This window comes from Dromiciops gliroides, chromosome 2, assembly GCF_019393635.1.
Source record: "Dromiciops gliroides isolate mDroGli1 chromosome 2, mDroGli1.pri, whole genome shotgun sequence".
Taxonomy (NCBI): Eukaryota; Metazoa; Chordata; class Mammalia; order Microbiotheria; family Microbiotheriidae; genus Dromiciops; species Dromiciops gliroides.
The window spans coordinates 538824183-538843779 of NC_057862.1; positions in this window are offsets into that span (position 1 = coordinate 538824183).

Here is a 19597-nt window from a genome sequence, read left to right on the forward strand (position 1 = left end):
ATTCACGATGAGACATACTTTTTTTGTTGTTTTTGTTTTTGTTTGTTTGTTTTTTTTGTGGGTCAATGGGAGTTAAGTGACTTTCCCAGGGTCACAGAGCTAGTAAGTGTCAAGTGTCTGAGGCCAGATTTGAATTCAGGTCTTCCTGAATTCAGGGCTGGTGCTTTATCCACTGTGCCACCTAGCTGCCCCCAGACATACATTTTTAATCACTGCTAATGTGGGAATTTGTTTTGCTTGACTGGGATTATTACAAGGGTTTTTTTTTTTCTTTTTTCCAGATGGGGGGAGGATAGAAAAATAAATGCTTGTTAATTGAAAAAATTAAAAGACAGAAAAATTAATAATTGCTCACATACGTACATATAGCTTGGGAAGACAATACTCTGCCCTAGCTAAACACTAGCAACTCTTTCCAGCTGTTACCCAGCTGCTCAGTCTTTTTGTATTCAGAGAGAGTTGCCTGGGCACAAAAGCCAAGACCTCTCTCTTTCCAGGGCAGCTGTGGGTAAGGGATATTGACCCTTAGACAATAATGAATCCTCCCTCCTCTATCTCCCAATCACCAGCAGGCGTATTATTCCTACTTGTCTGAAGTATTAGAAATACAAGCATACCTTGGAGATGTTGCAGGTTTGGTTACAGACCACCCCAGTAAAGCAAATATCACAATAAAGTGAGTCACATGAATTTTTTGGTTTCCCAGTAAATATAAAAGTTATGTTTACACTATACTGTAGTCTATTAAGTAGGCAATGGGTTTATGTCTAAAAACCAATGTATGTACCTTAATTTAAAATACTTTATTACTAAAAAAAAATGCTAACTGTTCTATGAGCCTTCAGCAAGTCATAATCTTTTTTGCTGGTGGAAATGGTTGCTGAAGGTCCTGGTCGCTATGGCAGTTTCTTATAATAAGACAATGAAGTTTGCCTCATCGATCGACTCTTCCTTTCACTTGAACACTTAGAGGCCACTGTAGGGTTATTAATTGGCCTAATTTCCATATTATTGTGTCTCAGGGAATAGGGAGACTGGAGGGGAGGGAGAGAGACAAAAGGTTGTAGCTTAGTGAAGCTGTCAGAATATACACAATATTTATCGATTAAGTTCACAGTCTTTTTATGGGCCAGTTTGTGGCATCTCAAATCAATTACAATAGTAACATTAAAGATCACTGATCACAGATCATCATAACAGATATGATAATAATAAAAAGTTTGAAATATTGCAAGAATTACTAAAATACGGCACCCAGACAGAATGTGGACAAATGCTGGCGGAAAAATGATGCCATAGATTTGTTTGATGCAGGGTTTCCATAAACTTTTAATATGTAAAAAAAAACCCAAAACTAACTCCTCCCTCCTCTCCCCCCCACCCCGCAATATCTGCAAAGTGCAATAAAGCACAATAAAATGAGGCAAGTCTGTAATAAGGAAGAAGAAATGTGAAAAGTGACATAAGAAGATAGATATGTTAGGGGTGGGGGTAATAAAGGTGAGAGGAAAATGGATGTCAGTTCTTGGAATCCAATTCAGCCCAATACCAATATATCTAGAATAGAAAAAAGTCCCTTTCAGAGAAGTTAATAGAACTAAGAAGTCTCATCACCCCCAGCACTGTATTTATGACTTTGGGAAGGCAAAAAGGAGACCCAGAAAAACACATTGAAGATGAGGAAAAGGAATAGGGAAGGTTTGTTCAAAAACTTTCTATAAGGAAGAGGTGGTGGTTGTTTTTGCTCGAGGATTATAAATTAGTATTAGTATAAATTAGTATAAATTTATTTATTAGTATAAATTCCCCTAGCCTGTGAACTGCTTCAGACATGTAGGGGTGATGTGGAAAGAGGAGAGAGGTAATAAGGAATATCATACACACATATAAGCATAAATAATATAGATACAATATAAACATAAATAAATATATGTCTACATATATTATATATGTGTGTGTGTATAATACTACCTATCTCACAGGGGTACTGTCAGGACCAAATGACATAATTTATTTAAAAAATTATAACGAACTTAAAAATTATCAATACATGCATGTGTTAATATACAGAGAACAGAAAAAGGGAACACATATAAAACTGAACTTCTATGTAGTTTTTTAAAGTGCATATTGAGTTTATAAGACAATAAATATTAAGTGCCTACCATGTGCGTTGTTGTGCTAAGTGCTGGGTTTACAAAAAAAGGCAAAAGACAGTCCCTGCCTTCAAGGAGTTTACAATCTAATAGGAGAGACAACATGCAAACAAATATATACAAACCAAGCTACATACAGGATAAATAGGAAGCAATTAACTGGAGGAAGGTACTGGAATGAAGAGAGATTGGGGAAGGCTTCTTGTAGGAGGTGGGATTTTATATGAACTTTATATAGTATTTAAGTATTTGTTCTAAGTAAGGGGTTGGCATTCTACAAAGATGATGTTGGTATTGGGACAGGAGTGAGAGGATTTAAGAAAGGAATGTAGCCTTTTCAACAAGTCCAGCAACTATTACATCTTTATATCCCTAGCACCCACCACAATGTCTTACACTTAGTATTGCTTAATAAAGCAACCTAGTTCTTGCCCTCAAGGATTTATAATCTGGAAAGAGGACTGAGGCCTGCTGGAGCCAACTCCCAGAGTCACTGTTAAATTTTAGTGTGAACATTTACACCTGAAATCAGCAAAGCTCCAAATCAGGCCTTGATTTCTTGTTTTCTTGATTGTTTGGACTTAATAAAGTGATGGGGAGAATGTTAATAAATACAGATTAAAATTAAAAGTGTGAGTACATATTTTTTTCTCCCAGGCAGCAGTTGTTAAAAATTTACCCGCACATCTCTGGCATAAGGCATGTGTGTGTGTGTGTGTGTGTGTGTGTGTGTCTATACACACAAATGACTAGGATTTGAGGAAGAGTACGGTCAAGGCACAAGAGAGGTCCAGACAAATCGGAGTAAGAGGAAATCACTTTCATCTGGAGGCTAGGGCTCATCAGGGAAGGCCTCTTGGGGTTGGTGGCATCTCAATTTAGCTTAAAGAAAGGCAAAGGATTTCAACAATGGAAATGGTGGTGAGGAAGGGGAGCTCATTCTGAGTATGGAGGGCACATGAGCAAGGACAGGACAAGAAGGAGGTGTGTGTGTGGGGGGGGCGGGGAGGGGTATTGAATGATACAGTTCTGTTTTGTTTTGTTTTGTTTTGTTTAGTGAGGCAACTGGGGTTAAGTGACTTGCCCAGGGTCACACAGCTAGTAAGTGTTAAGTGTCTGAGGTCAAATTTGAACTCAGGTATTCCTGACTCCAGGGCCAGTGCTCTATCCACTGCGCCACCTAGCTGCCCCTGAATGATACAGTTTTAACAAAACCTAGAGAGTGTGAAGGTGAATGATATAAGTTTGGGAAGGTACAATGATACCTGATTTTGGAAGACCTTGAATGTCAGAATTCAGGTTTTCATTATCCTCAGTAGGTAATGGAGAGCTATGGAAAGTTTTTGAATGGAGGAAAAATGTGTTGAGAGTTCTAAGTTATAGGAAGATTATTTGGGGTTTGGTATGAGGATTAAAATTGGGAAAAAAAATCCTGGAGTGGAGTAAGGGAGAATAGATAGGAGGTTATGTTAACAGTCTACGAAAGGACAGATGAGGGCTAGATTAGGATCATCAGAGTGAAAGCGAAAGGGAGGAAGCTGATAGGAGAGATGCTGCAGAACACTTAGACATATATAGATGTTGCTTAGCACTGTGCCTGGCGTCATGTAGTAAGAGTTATATAAATGTTAGCCGGGTTTTAGATGGGAGGAGTGTACAGGTAAGGGAGAGGAAAAATTCAAAGATATTCCTGATCTTTCAAGGGACCAGGAGGAAAAATTACTCTCTACCTTATTTTGGGTACCCAGTCCTTGGTCCAGAAGCATCCTGTCTTTGCTGACAATCAGCTCTCTACTGGGGATTATCAGCTTCTGGTAATAGGAGCCAGCTGCTCGCCAGATAAGGCACTCAGACAAGTGGGGCTGCACTTAGCGTGTTTAATTAAAAAGAAAAACAAGCAGCTATTAATTGGCTTCTCTCTCTTTCTGAAAGGCATGGGGAAACCAATTGTTCAGATTCAGCATTGCCTTACTTTCCTTGAACGGAGGTGCAGTTGTAAATTGTGACCCTCTAATAACCATAAGAAATAACAGAGTGTGCATTTTATACATTGATCTTGGTCCTCTGGCTTAGAAAATGCCAGCATTGATGGACTCAATCCCTAGGCCAAATGGCTGGCCAGCAGCCAGAAGTAAACTTGACCTGGTACACAGAACCATCCGTACTCTCACAAGTCTGCCCCAGTGACAATGTGCAGCCGGCTGGGGATTGTAAATTTGTCCCTCAAACCTGTGTCTCCCTCCCTCAGTTACTTTTCCTAATATTAAATTTTGTTGAATTTTGTCTTTTGGATTAAGGCTTCGATGACTAGAGTATGTCACACAGCAGAGGTGTTATAACGTAGGGGAGAAAGTGGATGTATTTATTTTATTTTTTTAACTTTTAAAAATATTTTATTTTTCCCCCAATGACATATAAAGACACTTTTTAACATTCTTTATTTTAAAATGTTGAGTTCTAGATTTTCTATTTCCTTCCCACAAATCTCCCCTCTCTGAAATGGTAAACAATTTGATATAGGTTATGATGTATTATTTTAAATTCGTTTTTTTCTTTCAATGAACAAGAACAATAACAACACAAATTTATGTTTTTTTTCCCCTCTCTCCCCCATTTTGGGAAGGAAGAAAACCAAAACCCTTGTAACAAATATGCAAAGTCAAGCAAAACAAATGCCTACATTGGCCATTTCCAGAAAAATATCTCTTATTCTGCATCATTAGTCAGATTCCTCTCTGTCAGGAGGTAGGCCACATGCTTCATCTTCATTTTTATGGAAGCCTTGATATTGTATAAATTATTCTTCTGGTTCTGCTCTCTTCACTCTGCATCAGTTCAAGCCAATGCTCCCAGAAGAAAAAACAAACAAACAAAAACCATCAGAATTGGATTTAGAAGATGTGGGTTTTAATACCAGTTCTGCTCTTAGTGACCTACTCAAATCACCTAGTATTTTTTTTAATCTGTTTCCCTGATGCATTCCCTCTTCCCCTCAGCTCTTAGAGACCAAGGAAGTTTGGTTTGTTTGTTTTGTTTTTTTTTTCAATTTTTGTTTTTCTCCTTGCACACAATAGGTGCTTTTCACAGAGCCTCCTATACAATAAGTAGGTACTTAATAACTGGGGGTTGTGGTTTCATCCTTGAGGACCTTGGACAGATTTCTTGACCTTTCTTTGCTTTATTATCCTTCTGAGACAATGTGCTATGCTAGGTGGACCACACACAATGAATGCTAAGTTAAACCAAGATACAGATACCACCTAGCTCTAAGGTAGCTTCAGATTCACTTAAAAGGGGGTATAGAAAGCACAGGCCCCAAATAAAGTGTTGTAAGGAGTCATGAGTGTAGTATCTTTCCTGCCTTATCTAAAGTGAGGGGGAAAGTTATTAGATAATCTCTAAAGTCCCTTATCTAAAATGAGAGGATTGTGATAGCTAATCTCTAAGGTGATTCAGAAAACAACTCTCCAAGGAAGAGGTATATTTATCAACTACTAAGGGTGAACTTTCAAGAATAAATGTAGGTCAGTAGGAATTCCACGTCTTTTCTTTCCCCTTTGAAGGGGAATCATTTTCAATTTAGGGCATGGCATTGGGGAGGTTGAAGGAGGTAGCTACTATTATTTGGTGGTAGCTGGCATTTTTATATAGTAGTTTTATATATGGTGGTTTCCTTTTTTTTAACTAATTATTCCTGCCAATGGGTTGCTTCTATATGCCCTCTAAATTTAAGCTTCCTAAGAGAAAGTTCTGGTCACCACACCCTAGCTAAAACTCTGTCTAAAGCAAAGCTTAACCACAGCCTTTCTTTGAGTAGCCCTGTGGTCAGTTTTCCTTGGGCACAGTCAGAACTATGACAAGGGCTATTTTTTTTTTCTTTTGTCTTTGCATCTTCACCTTCTAGACAGTTTCCAAATCCTTGCTTTTGCAGTCACTAAGGATTAGGAATATTTCTCTTAACTACAGGCATAGGAATAGAGTTGCCCGTGATTATCATAAGGCAGCAAGTTAGCCTCTTGAACAGAACAATTCCTACTTTATTATAGGCAATGAAGGCTGATAAATGCTTCAGAAAACAAACAAAAAAGAAACCTTTCCTCCAATAACAGACTCGGAGCTGAAAGAAATATGAGGGCATCAGGTCCAATCTGGACATGTATTAGAATCCTTTTACAACATATGTGAATTAAGAATAAACCCTAATCTGTCTTAGATGGGAGTAATTATCTCTATCTAATTAAATATGATAATATGTGTAAAGTGCTTAACCCAGTGCTTAGCACACGGTAGGTGCTTAGTAAAAGTTTATTCTTTCCTTCCTTCTATCTATTTCTCTCTTTTCTTTCTTCCATCTATTTATCATCTCTTTGTTTCTGTCTGTCTGTCTGTCTCTCCCTCTTTCCTTCCCTCACAAATGATGGAGGTCATCCAGTCATCCTATATCCATATATTGCTACTGGACCCCAAATGATTCTGGAGGACAGTGAGGCTGATGGCTTTGGGCAGTTCTGCCTCACTTTCATCCAATTCAATTGCAAGTCAAGACATCACCCTCCTGATGTCATTGGTCTTTTTTGAGAAGGAAGGACAAACAACAACAATAACAATATTAATAAGTGAAATAATAATCCACAAGCAAAACACTTTGTAATAATAATAAGGCACTTCTATAATACTTAAAATTTACAAAGCACTTTAAACATATTATCCCATTTGATCCCCACAACAACCCTGTGGGATAGGTACTATAGATATTCTTACCATCTTCATTTTACAAGTTATGGAGACTGAGGATCCTGAGCTACTAACAAGTGTTAGAGGCAGAATTTAAACTCAGGTCTATTACCATAAGGGAGGAGAACCAGGAGAGAGTGGTGTCCCAAAAACCTAGAGAAAAAAGAGAATTAAGGAGGAGAGAATTATCAACAGTATCAAAGGCTGTAGAAAGGTCAAGGAAAATGAGGATTGAGAACAGGCCATTGGGTTTGACAACTAAGAGCTCATTAGTAATTTTGTAGAGAAAAATTTAATTGGAACAAGGTTGAAAGCCAGATTGTAAGGGATTAAAAAAAGAGTATAAGAGAAACTAAAGGCATCTATTATGGATGGCCTTTTTGAAGAGTTTAGCTACTGTGGGCAGATGAGATTTAGGATGCCAGCAGGGATGGGAGGAACAAATCAGGTTTTTTTGAGGATGTAGGGAATGTAGGCATGTTTAGAGGCAGTAAGAAATGAGCAAGTAGACAGGGAGAGATGCAAAATAATTGAAAGTAGGAATGACAGAAGGGGTACAATCTGGAGGAGGAGATGGGATGGAATGGGATTACTAAAGGTTAAATGTGGGAAATGTGGGCCCCCCCAAAAAAGTTTAAAATGCTAATATCCACAAATGGTGGCCAGGCTCCTCCCACTCTAAAAAGGGGCTGCCTCCCCTCCCCCTCCCCAGCAAACTGAATCACATGATGAGGGAGACCCAAGGCTGGTCACCTGGGGAGGAGTTTAGAGGGCTGCCTCTGTGTCACCTCCCCCCATTGGCTGGGAAGCCACTGTGTTCTGATTGGCTAGTTTTGGTGCCAGTGTCTTGGCGCACAGATTGTAACTGGGGAAGAAGAGAGGGACCAGCTGTGTTAAAGGATAGAAGGGCTCAGGGGCCTATGTTTCACCACCATTCCATTAGAGAATGGGCCCATTCGTTGTTTTTTTTTTTTCCCCTTTGGTGAGGCAATTGGGGTTAAGTGACTTGCCTAGGGTCACACAGCTGTAAGTGTTAAGTGTCTGAGGTCGGATTTGAACTCAGGTCCTCCTGAATCCAGGACCAGTGCTCTATCCACTGAGCCACCTAGCTGCCCTGAATGGGCCCATTCTTGCAAGAATGTAAATAAAGACCTTTGATACTTCTCCAACCCTGAATCCCAGAAATTTTTAAATGGGTTTTCTCACATTAAGGAATAAAGCCTATTTATGGCAGAAGGCACCTGAGTGATGAGAGGAGAAGGAGTTCATAGTGAGTGGCCTCACCTCAATGTTTTCTGTAAAATATGAGACAAAAGATCTCAACTAAGAGAAGAGGGGAAGCTGTGGGAGGTTTGGGGAGAGATGAAAAGGTTTAAAAGAGCTGATGTGGAGATTGGGTAGAGTAGGACTGCCTAGCAGCAGGGAGGGCTCAGCTGAGGTGGAATAAATTTGTTTTGGACCCAATTGTGTGATTTCCTCCATCTTCTATGTGTATATGGCCAAAGGTTGTGAAAGGTGAGAGTGTTCCAAAGCTGAAGCTTGGCAGAGTGGAACTGGCGATATAATCAGAGAGCTAGGGATTCAAGAGAGGACAGTGTACATTTGAATTAGTTTATCAGGGGGTCACGATGAAGAAAAGAGGAGAGAGTGGTTAGTTCAGGGGAGATGGCTTGGGAGAGAACTGATGGATCATAGGATTGGAAGTCATGGTTCAGACAGAGAGGAGAATTTTGTAAGGGACAGCAAAAAGAGAAGGGAAGAGCTAATAAATTGTGGTAATATAGATTTCAAGGAGTGGTGACCCAGAGAGAGAGATGATGGGATCGACTACATAAAATGAGACAAACACTTTTGGACATGGCCAATGTGGGGAAAATTTTTTGCTTGACTGTGCATATGTATTCCAAAGGTTTTGTTTTCTTTTTTCTTTATCAATGGGGATGGGGAGGGTGGGAGGGAGAGAAAATAACTGCTTGCTAATTAAAAAATAAATGCTTGTTGGTTGCTAGATTTATTACAAACTGTTTGCCAGTAGGGTAGTCACAGATGCACAGTATTGCCAGAGATTCTGACATCCTGTTTTATTGTCAGTTTTTACATGCTAATGTAACCTAAAAGAAGTCACTTCTTTAAGCCTCTGTTTTCCCATCTGTAAAACTAGAGGGTTAGATCTGATCATCTCCAGGTTCCTTTGTAGCTTTGATATTCTATTACTTTTCCTTAGTCTGGATTCCTTAGTCAGTCCTTTCCCTTACTCTTGCCTCTTACCTCTCCCTACACCCCACCTCCCATCTGATTGTCATTCTGGGATGTTTTCGATTGGTTATTTGAGTAATTGTTTATATTTTCCCTTTTCTGGTCTAAGCTGAAATCATGCTCTAGCCTTCCTGCCCCCAGCAAATAGAGAATTCATTTATTTCAACTTTTTTTTTTTTTAGTTTAATCCTTTTTATCTTTCTTGAACCTTTCTCTTTATTTAGCCTTGAGATTGACTCCTCTTTCTTCTTCTCACAAAGGGAGTCATCAGCATTATGTCTTTCTCTGCCAAGGCCAAGGAGACAGTACCAGGTTGATAACATTAGACACATCACCTGCTCCTCTTGGGTTCAAGGTCTTCATAGAATGGGGTCCATGATGTCACACACAGAGTTCCATTCCATGGGGGAAGTAGCTCACTGAAAAAGTAATGGATTCTGTACCATAATTATGTTTCTTCCTTCCCGAGAGAATAAAGGAGGGAGGTCCACTGTGACTCCATGCACTAGTCCTGCTAAAGATGCTGAATAGTCTCTGGAAATGACTGAATAGAAACAGTATCATTTGAGTAATACATTTTGCTGCTTGTCTGACGTGTTCATTAAGCCTGGGGCCCCATTTATTCATCAGGCTGAACCAAAAGTCCTAATTTAGAAGCACAAAATCATAAAATCTGTGGTCAGAAGAGACTTTAGGGATAATCTGGTTGTTGTCCTTCATGCTTGAAGAGGACCAAAAGGACATCACTATGATTGGGTCGAGGTACAGTGTGACTGATCAAACCCATACAAACTTGGAAGGCTATACCACACAGTTGAGGCACAAATAGTCCATATGAACATTTGGAGTGGAGATTTCTTTAAATTTGTGTATCTCATGTTTCTGTTGAGCTACTGCAATTTTGCTTAGTTCACAGAGCACACCACCTTCTTTGATGTGGGAATGCCAAGTTGAGAAGTCCTATGTTAGTGTCTCCCACGTCTCATAACCGATTCCAGAATTCTTCAGAGAGAACTTAAGAGTGTCTGTCTCTTCTTCTGATCTCCATGTGAACACTTGCCTTCTGTGAGTTCTCTGTAAACAATCTTTTAGGCAAACATATACTTGGCATTCGAACAATGTGGCCAGCCCATCAGAGTTGCACTCTCTACAGTAGAATTTGAATGCATGGAAGTTCAAGAAAGGATCTCAGCCCAAGAAAGGACTACAGCATTCAGTACTTTATTCTGCCAGGTGATCTTCAAAGTCTTCCTAAAACAATTTAAATGAAGCAATTCAGTTTCCTGGCATGGCATTGGTAGACTGTCCAGGTTTCATAGGTTCTGTAGACCTTCATTTTGTAAGCAGCCTAATACCTCATCTTCTACTTCAGTTTGGTAGACAGCCTAATATGGTATTACTCTTCTCTCCCACACTTTCCTTTGGAACCTCTCAAACACTGATCTAGCTTTGGCAATGCATGCATCAGCCTCATTATCAATATGTACATCCCTGGAAAGTATGCTGCCAAAGTAAATGAACTTATCCATAGCATTCAATATTTCTCCATTTGCTGTAACCGATGGTTCCCCATATGGATGGTGTGGTGCTGGCTGGTGGAGAACCTGTGTTTTCTTGGTGTTAATCATCAGGCCAAAATTAGCACAAGCAGCAGAAAATTGATCCATACTGTGTTGCATCTCAGCCTCAGAGGCTACATTGAGTGCACGATCATCTGCGAACAAAAAGTTGTGTACCAACTCTCCACCCACTTTAGTCTTGGCTTGTAGCCTTTTCAAGTTAAATAATTTATCATCAGTGCAGTAACTGAACTTGGTGCCATTTTTGTCCTTGTTGAAGATGTCTGACAACATCACTGAAAACATGCAGAAACAAGCCTCAATAGAGGAATTAAACTGCCCCTTGTTACACAGGTAATAAGTAGCTGAGCCAAGATTCAAATTCTGATCCGTTGACTCAAGCTAGAGCTTTCTTTATGATGCTGCGATTTCTTTATGATACTATAAAATAATTTACAATCAATGGCATTTGCCTAACATGTGTACCTGATATGTGTCTGATACTGCATGCAAATTGTTGGAGATATAAAGGCAAAAAGCAAAACAGTATCTGCTCTCAAGGAGCTTACATTCTAATGAGCAAGATAACATGCACATCTATAGGTATAAATATGACAGTAGGTTTTAAGGATTGTAGCAAGTTTTTGTCTCTTTTTTCATCATACTGCCTGACACTCTCAGCTCTTCCTTGGAATCTAACATGGGGGTGTGAATATGTACTTATCTAGGTGAGCCTGAGAAATAAATAGCTGTCCTATACTTAACAACTTTTTATAAGTTCCTTTTCTCAAAAGGATCCTCTTAATTACTTTTAGGGGAAATCTTAGAAGTGAGCTACACATAATTGTTGATTTAGAGATTTCCCCCAGACTTTAGCATCTGGATTCCCCAGAACTGAACCTAGTCTGTGTGAGTCCAGAGTGTGAACCTTTTATGGAAGAGGGCACCTCTTCCAGGCCAGATAAATCAACATCTGTGCTAAGTATAGGAAAGAATACTATATGCATATGTGTTATATGTAGTATACAATAGTAGATAATATAGTAATTTATGAGTGCTTATATGGATATGCATTTATATGTGTGTATCTTTCTCTAATTCTAATCTCTCTTTGTAGATCCAATGAGACAGCATAGGTATAGTACTTTGTAAATCTTAAAGTGCTATATAAATGCCAACTACTACTATATCTACTTCTATTATTATATGCACAAAATATATAATATAATTCCCAGGGTAAGGTGCTTGCCAGAGTCGGTAAATAAACTGTTATTGCTACTTGTTAAATGTACGATCTGCTATAAAGTACTAGATAGATATATGTGAATAAGTACATCCATGAATTGTTAATGGTGGTTTTTCAGCCATCAGCAACAGCCTAGTGAAGAAAAGAAAAGGTACATATATGTATACATATTAATATACATTATATATGTATTTACTTTATGTGTATATGTGTATAGATGGATTCTATATTATATATGTTTTATATGTGTGTGCATACACATACACACATGCACACATGGGTTGAAATAACATAAGTCAGCATGATTTTAAAGGAAAATGCTAGTGGCCTGGAGGAAATTGAGAAGTTTTCCAATTTCTTCTTTATATTCTTTTCTTTCTTTGTTTTTTGTGGGGCAATGAGGGTTAAGTGACTTGTCCAAGGTCACATGGCTAGTAAGTGTCAAGTGTCTGAGACCGGATTTGAATATATTCTTTATATACTTTTTATGTACTTTTTGTTTTGAGGGTAACCTTTGTAATCAAACTCCTTAGGAGTCTTCCTAGGTTCCTATTATATAATGTGCAGGAGGGCAAGGGATAATTGTCAGATCCAAAGGCTTTGTTCTTCTTACTGTCTCTGCAACATAGGATTCTTTCTATCTATCTATCTATCTATCTATCTATCTATCTATCTATCTATCTATCTATCTATCTATCTATCTATCTATTTATTTTTAATTTTTTTGTGGGGCAGTGAGGGTTAAGTGACTTGCCCAGGGTCACATAGCTAGTAAGTATCAAGTGTCTGAGGTTGGATTTGAACTCAGGTCCTCCTGAATCTAGGGCTGGTGCCTTATCCACTGTGCCACCTAGCTGCCCTGACAAATTTTTTTTAAACAAAACTTTCTCCTTGTTCTCTACCTATTGATCCAGCAATTTTACCTCAGTCTCCTTTGTATCTTTATCCATATCCCACCTTTTAGGATTTGGTGTACTTCAGGGCTCTGTTCTAGGCCCTTTTCTCTTCTTTTTCTTCACTAACTCCTTTGGTAATTTAATCAAGTTTATTGGGTTTAACTATAACTCTATGTGGATGGCTCCAAGACCAGTCCTACTCCTCACATTCCTGAAAGACCAAGTCTTACATCGCCAACTGACTATTGGATGGATCCGACTGAATGTCTCATAGGCATCTCAAACTCAAAACATTTAAAACATATTCATTATCTTTCCCCCCAACTATCCCATCTTCCTAACTTCTCTGCCTCCATTGAGAACTCCATCATCCTTCTAATCGCTAGACAGCTTCCAAGCCATGCTCTACTCTTCCTTTGTATTTAATTTTCTATGTACAAATGATCCGCCACCCTACCTCAAAGAATGTCAACTCCTTGAAGGCAGAGACTTTTATTTTCTTATTGTAACTGAAGGATCTAGCGTTGTGCCTGGCATGGCATAGGCACTTAATAAATGTTTGTTGACTAAATGAAAGAATGACCAAAGGTATCATGAGTAAACACGGGTCCTTCCAGCAAAAAATGTTATGTTAATTAACATAATAATGTTAATGGCAGTCAATGTATATTTTTACAAAATATTTTCTTTTCTTTTGGGGGGAGAAGATTATAAACAGACATTTCTATTAATTAAAAAAATATAATTTGAAAACCAAAGATTTATTAAGTAATTACGATGTCTCAGGTAAGTACAAGTATTGGTTGTACAAAGAAAGGTGAAAACAGGGTCCCTGTCCTCAAGGATCTCACAGTCTTATGTGGTAGATAACAGTAAAAGGCTATGTACATACAAGATATACACAGCATAAATGGAAGGTAATCTCTGAAAGGAGGCATAAGCATCTGAGACAGAGGTGGGGTCAGAGACCCAGCAAGGTCTCACACAGAAGCTGTCTTTTTTTTTTTCCTGAGGCAATTGGGGTTAAGTGACTTGCCCAGGGTCACACAGCTAGTACGTGTCAAGTGTCTGAGGCTAGATTTGAACTCAGGTCCTTCTGAATCCAGGGCCGGTGCTCTATCCACTGTGCCACCTAGCTTCCCCTCAGAAGCTGAGTCTTGAAGGAAGCTAGTGAATTCAGAAGGTAGAGGTTAGGTAGGAGAGCATACCAGTCATAAGCGACAGCAAGTGAAAAGGCACAAACTTGGGAAATAGAATGTTGTCATAGACAACTCATGTGCTGGAGCCAGCTTGGATGAGGAAGAGAGAAACTGATTGATTGATTGATTGGTTGTGAAATTTTCACTATGAGCATTTATACCTTGGAATTCAGCAAGCACTACAGATCAGAGCTTAACTTATTCTTTTGTTGATTATCAAAACTTATGAAAGTGATGGAGAAAACTTCATGATGCAGATTAAATGTGCATGGTTGGCACAGTTCCCCCCACGGAGAGCCAGTTGTTAAACATTTACCATCACACTCCTGTGTGAAAAGAATAGTAAGAAAGCCAGTGTTGTTGGACTAAACAGTAGGTGGGAGGGAGTAGAGTAATAAGAAAAATGGCGAAGGTAGGAAGTAGCCAGGCTGTGAAGGGCTTTTAAAACCAAACAGGATTTTGGTCAAATGATTTTTAGCTTTGTGGAGGCTCTCTGCCTTGGAATGATTCTATGGTAGAAATAACATTAAGAATGGTTCCATGTTTCCTATGAAATGCTAGTGAATGAAGAAATGAGAAAGGACTCTGAAAACGACTTCCTAGATTCCAAAATGAATAATCTCAAAGGATAGCTAAGGCAGGGAAAAAGCTCACTTGAGGCAATTACCAAGTAATCTTCCAAACCCAGTGATCCTAGATATGGCTAGATTGAGATAATAGCAAGTAATGTAAGCTACTTGAGGTCAAGGACTATAATTTTCCCATCTGTGTATCATCTCCTTTCCCACCACTACAGCAAAAGACTGTGCATACTAGGTATCTAATAAATTGCCTTTTTTTTGGGGGGGGGCAATGAGGGTTAAGTGAGTTGCCCAGGGCCCCACAGCTAGGAAGTGTCAAGTGTCTGAGGCTGGATTTGAACTCAGGTCCTCCTGAATCCAGGGCCAGTGCTTTATCTACTATGCCACCTAGCTGCCCCTAATAAAATTGCTTTTGACCTGAATTAATCCAGTTTCAGCTGATTATTATCATTTCTAGTTAGGAATTACCAACAGTTAGATTTCAGGGACATAGACTGGCATAGGATGTGCATAGAAATTTGGCCAGATGTAAAGCAAACTCACCTAGCTTGAAGAGGCTAAGGATAAGGAAGCATGGGGTGGGGCAGCAGGTAGGGAGGCAAATCTGCCCTTTCTATCATTTAGAATTGCTTAGATCTTAAGGAGTGGTACTTGTCTGTGGTCTTCTCTGTAGTTCTTGGCAGCTCATTCTTCATTACGTGTTGGTGAATTGTGGGTGTTAATTAACCATTGCCCAACAACTTAAATTAAGACTGAGGGAACAGGTTAGTTGGCAGTTACATTGGCTCTCAGAAAACTAAGAGACTCAAAAAATATGGATAGTAAAGTCTACATTGCTATACAGACTTTAAAAAAAATTCTTTTATGATTGACTATAATTGATTTTATTCTACTCTGTACCAGGGCTATTTCAAACTTTCTCTTCTCTCCTTATACCTCAAGACTCTACCTCTTACCCTTGAAGGGGTAGAGGATCTGAACTCCTACTTTATATTAGCCATCTCTTTACTCTTTCATTCCACAATTCAACCATCACTCCTCTCCCCCTACCCCCTTCATCATCTCTCATTCTTTTTCTTTTCTTTTCTTTTCTTTCTTTTTTTTTTTTTTTTGCCAGGCAATGAGGGTTAAGTGACTAGCCCAGGGTCACACAGCTAGTAAGTGTCAAGTGTCTGAGGTCAAATTTGAACTCAGGTCCTCCTGAATCCTGGGCCAGTGCTTTATCTACTGCGCCATCTAGCTGCCCCTCCCATTCTCTTTTGTGGCAATCTCTGAAAAGCAAAGGCTAACCTCCTTTACTCATACCCTTGGTCCCTTCCAGGAGCTTGGTCATCCATCATTCACTCTTTTTCTTGCATATTCAGTTTCTTATCATCTACATGTTCCTTTTTCATGGTTTACAAGTGTGCTCAGGTATCCCACATCCTTAAAAATCCTTCATTTGATGCCGGTATGGCAACCTATCTCTCTTCTTCCTTTGACTGCCAAAATCCTAGTTGTCTTCTACCCCTATTGCCTTTGTTTTCTTGTGTTGCACTCCCTTTTTAAACCCTTACAGTCTGATCTTTGATCCCAATATTTAATTGAAACTGCTTTTTCTGAGATAACCAACACTATTTTAACTGCCAAATTCAGTGTCCTTTTTTCAGTATTTATCTTACTTTTTGCAATTTTGTACATTGCTGGCCAGTCTCTCTTCCTGGATGTTCTATCTGCCCTTGGCTATTATGACAATACTCCCTCTTGGTCTTCATCCTTTATGTATTAGCCACTCATTTTCATTCTTCTTTGCTGGATCATTCCCTCTTGAAATTACGTGGTATCACTTGAATGTACTTGGTATTTATTTACCTGTATGGATGTATTTTTCCCAGGAGAACATAAACACCTTGAGTAAAGAGATTATTTCATTTCCAGTTTTGTGTTCCCAGTGCTTAACACAGTGACTTGTACACAATAGTTGCTTAATCCATGTTTGATAAATTGAATTGAATGAAGTTAAGGTCTAGAATAGGTAGGAGTATAGCATTATACCCTCTCCAGATTACCTCACCAACCTTTCATTCACAGGTTTTTAGGTTGGGACCCCATTAGAAAACTACTCTGTAGGGGTTTGCACTCTCGAAAATGTAGCTCAGGAGCCCCAATGAGTGAGCTTTTTGGTAATAGTCAGACAGGAAATACAATTAATTCAAAACGAAGGGATTTATTAAGAGGCACAGTGAAAACAGTAGCAATAAAACATTACTCTCCTTTCCAAAACCTGGGGCTCCTACTCTCCAACCAAGGTAGATAGAAACTATGGGAAGAATGGCTACAAATTTAGAGTAGTGAACTACACCTATAGGGAACTTATGGCCAGGGTAATTTATGTCTCTGGAATTGTAGGCCCCAATATCCTTTCCCTCTTTGTGGCATTTTCATGCTGCTTCCCATTGTGTACAGAGTATCTACTGGTTTGGTCATTGAGATGAATTCCCTGGGCTTGCTCTTCCCCAAAGCTCAACTACCATCTGCCCAGACTAATGTTCTCTTAATCCATACTTAGCTCTCTTCTTTGATTCTGGAAGTCACACTCCTTGAAGCAATTTCCTATCCTTTACTTCTTCCTCACTTTGAAAACTGAGACATTTGCCCTATTCTCTGTCTTGAAGCTTTCAGCTGGTAAGTCTGAATTCAGTCTCTGGAATGAACCACATGGGTTCATTAAATTCAGATTATATTAATTTTTTTATTTTTTACACAAGGGATTACCAAATTGGTACATCAGGGAATGCAGTCAACCTGTATTTAATCATACCTGTATTTATCAAGGTATTTAACAAAGTCTCTCACAGAATCATAGAAATTCAAAATTGAAAAGTACTTCAGAGACCATTTAGTACAACTCACACTTGAATAAGAATCCTCTCTACAGTATACCTGATAAATGGCCATTAAGCATTTATCTGAAGACGTGAAGTGAGGGAAAACCACTACTTCCAAAGGCAAACCAGCAATCTTCGGGATGGTTCTAATTATTAGTATTTCTACACCTCCCCTCCACCCCCATTAAATAAAATGTAAATTCACCTCCTTGAAACTTTCACCCAATTGACTTCTTATTCTGCCCTTCAGGGAAAAGAAAAACCAATCTAATTATTCTTTGGGGGTATTGGTTGGACTAGATTTTTTCTGAAGTCCCTTCCAAATTATGTGATTCCATGTGCCTACACTTGTACTTTTGTTCTCTGCAGTCTAGCTTCTGACCTTACCATCACACCAAAACTGTTCTTTCCAAAGTTACCAATGATCTCTTAATTGCCAAATATTATGGACTTTTCTTATTGCTCATCCTTCAACCATGTCACATCCTAAGACCTACTCCTGGGACCTCCTATCTTTTTTTTCTTTACAATTGGCTCTCCTACATCAGTTTGAACAGATTCCCTTACAATCCTGGGTGTACAGGGTTTAGGAAAGGAATTGTCAGGAGCCCAGTTCTTGCTGCTTGTTCTGATATTGCTTTTAAATGTACTTTAAGAGAAAAAGTCCTCTTGGAAAAAAATGGTTTTCTATTATGTTCAATGTCAACTTAAACCATATTGTAGAGTCTATGAGATCTTGAAGTTCTTTTTCTGGTTAGTACAGTTGTTGTTGTTCGTCCTTGGTTCTTTAAGAGGACCAATGACATTATGAGGGGGTTGTCTTGATTTGCACATGAATTGTATTTAGGTGAGGCAGAACTGTGAAAACTCCTCAGCCTTACTTTCACCTCCAGAATGATCAAAATCCAGTAGCAAGACAAAAGTCAAGATGACTGGTGATGGCCCAGGATGCTGTGGTTGACCTTGGACTTTCTTAGTTAGACCAATAGTAAGAGAACCAAGGAGGCCAGGAGGATCAATTGTGGTAAAGCATCAAAGTACTTTCCTTTTTTTTTTTTTGTGGGGCAATGAGGGTTAAGTGACTTGCCCAAGGTCACACAGCTAGTTTTAAGTGTCTGAGGCTGGATTTGAACTCAGGTCATCCTGAATCCAGGGCCAGTGCTTTATCCACTGCGCCACCTAGCTGCCCCATCAAAGTACTTTTTTTTTTTTTTTTTTTTTGGCGAGGCAATTGGGGTTAAGTGACTTGCCCAGGGTCACACAGCTAGTAAGTGTCAAGCTTCTGAGGCCAGATTTGAACTGAGCTCCTCCTGACTCCAGGGCTGGTACTCTATCCACTGTGCTACCTAGCTGCCCCCATCAAAGTACTTTCAAAGGGACTCAGGGGTCCTAACACTAGGATTATATCCTAAGGAGGTTTTTGACAACAAGGTTTTGCAAACATATGGAGCCATATGTGTATACAGAAATATTCCTAGAAGCATTATTTATGATCACAAAATACGTACTTGGTGACTAGGGAATGGCTGGATAAATTATGGCTTATGAATAAAATGAAATGTTATTACATACTTGGAATTATACATTCTAAGTAAAAAAGTCAGCAAGCATATATTAAACACCTACTATGTGCCAGGGACTAGGGGGATACAAAGTAAGGCAATCATCAGTGCCTTGCCCTCACAGTCTAATGAGGGAGACAACATGCAAATCATTATATACAAACATGATGTGTACTGATAAATGGGAGGTAACCACCAAGGGACGGCAATAGCATATAAGGGAGACTAGCAAGGTCTTTTTTTTTTTTTTTTTTTTTTTAGGCAATGGGGGGGGTTAAGTTGACTTGCCCACGGTCACACAGCTGAGTAAGTGTCAAGTGTCTGAAGCCGGATTTGAACTCAGGTACTCCTGAATCCAGGGCTGGTGCTTTAACCACTGCTCCATCTAGCTGCCCCTGCAAGGTCTTTTTAAAGAAGTTGGGATTTTAGTTGCAACTTGAAGGAAACCAAGGAGGCAAGAAGGTAGAGAAAAGGAAGAAGATTCTAGTTATGGGGCATGGGCAGTGAAAAAGCAGAGTTGGGAGATGGAGTGTCTTGGTTA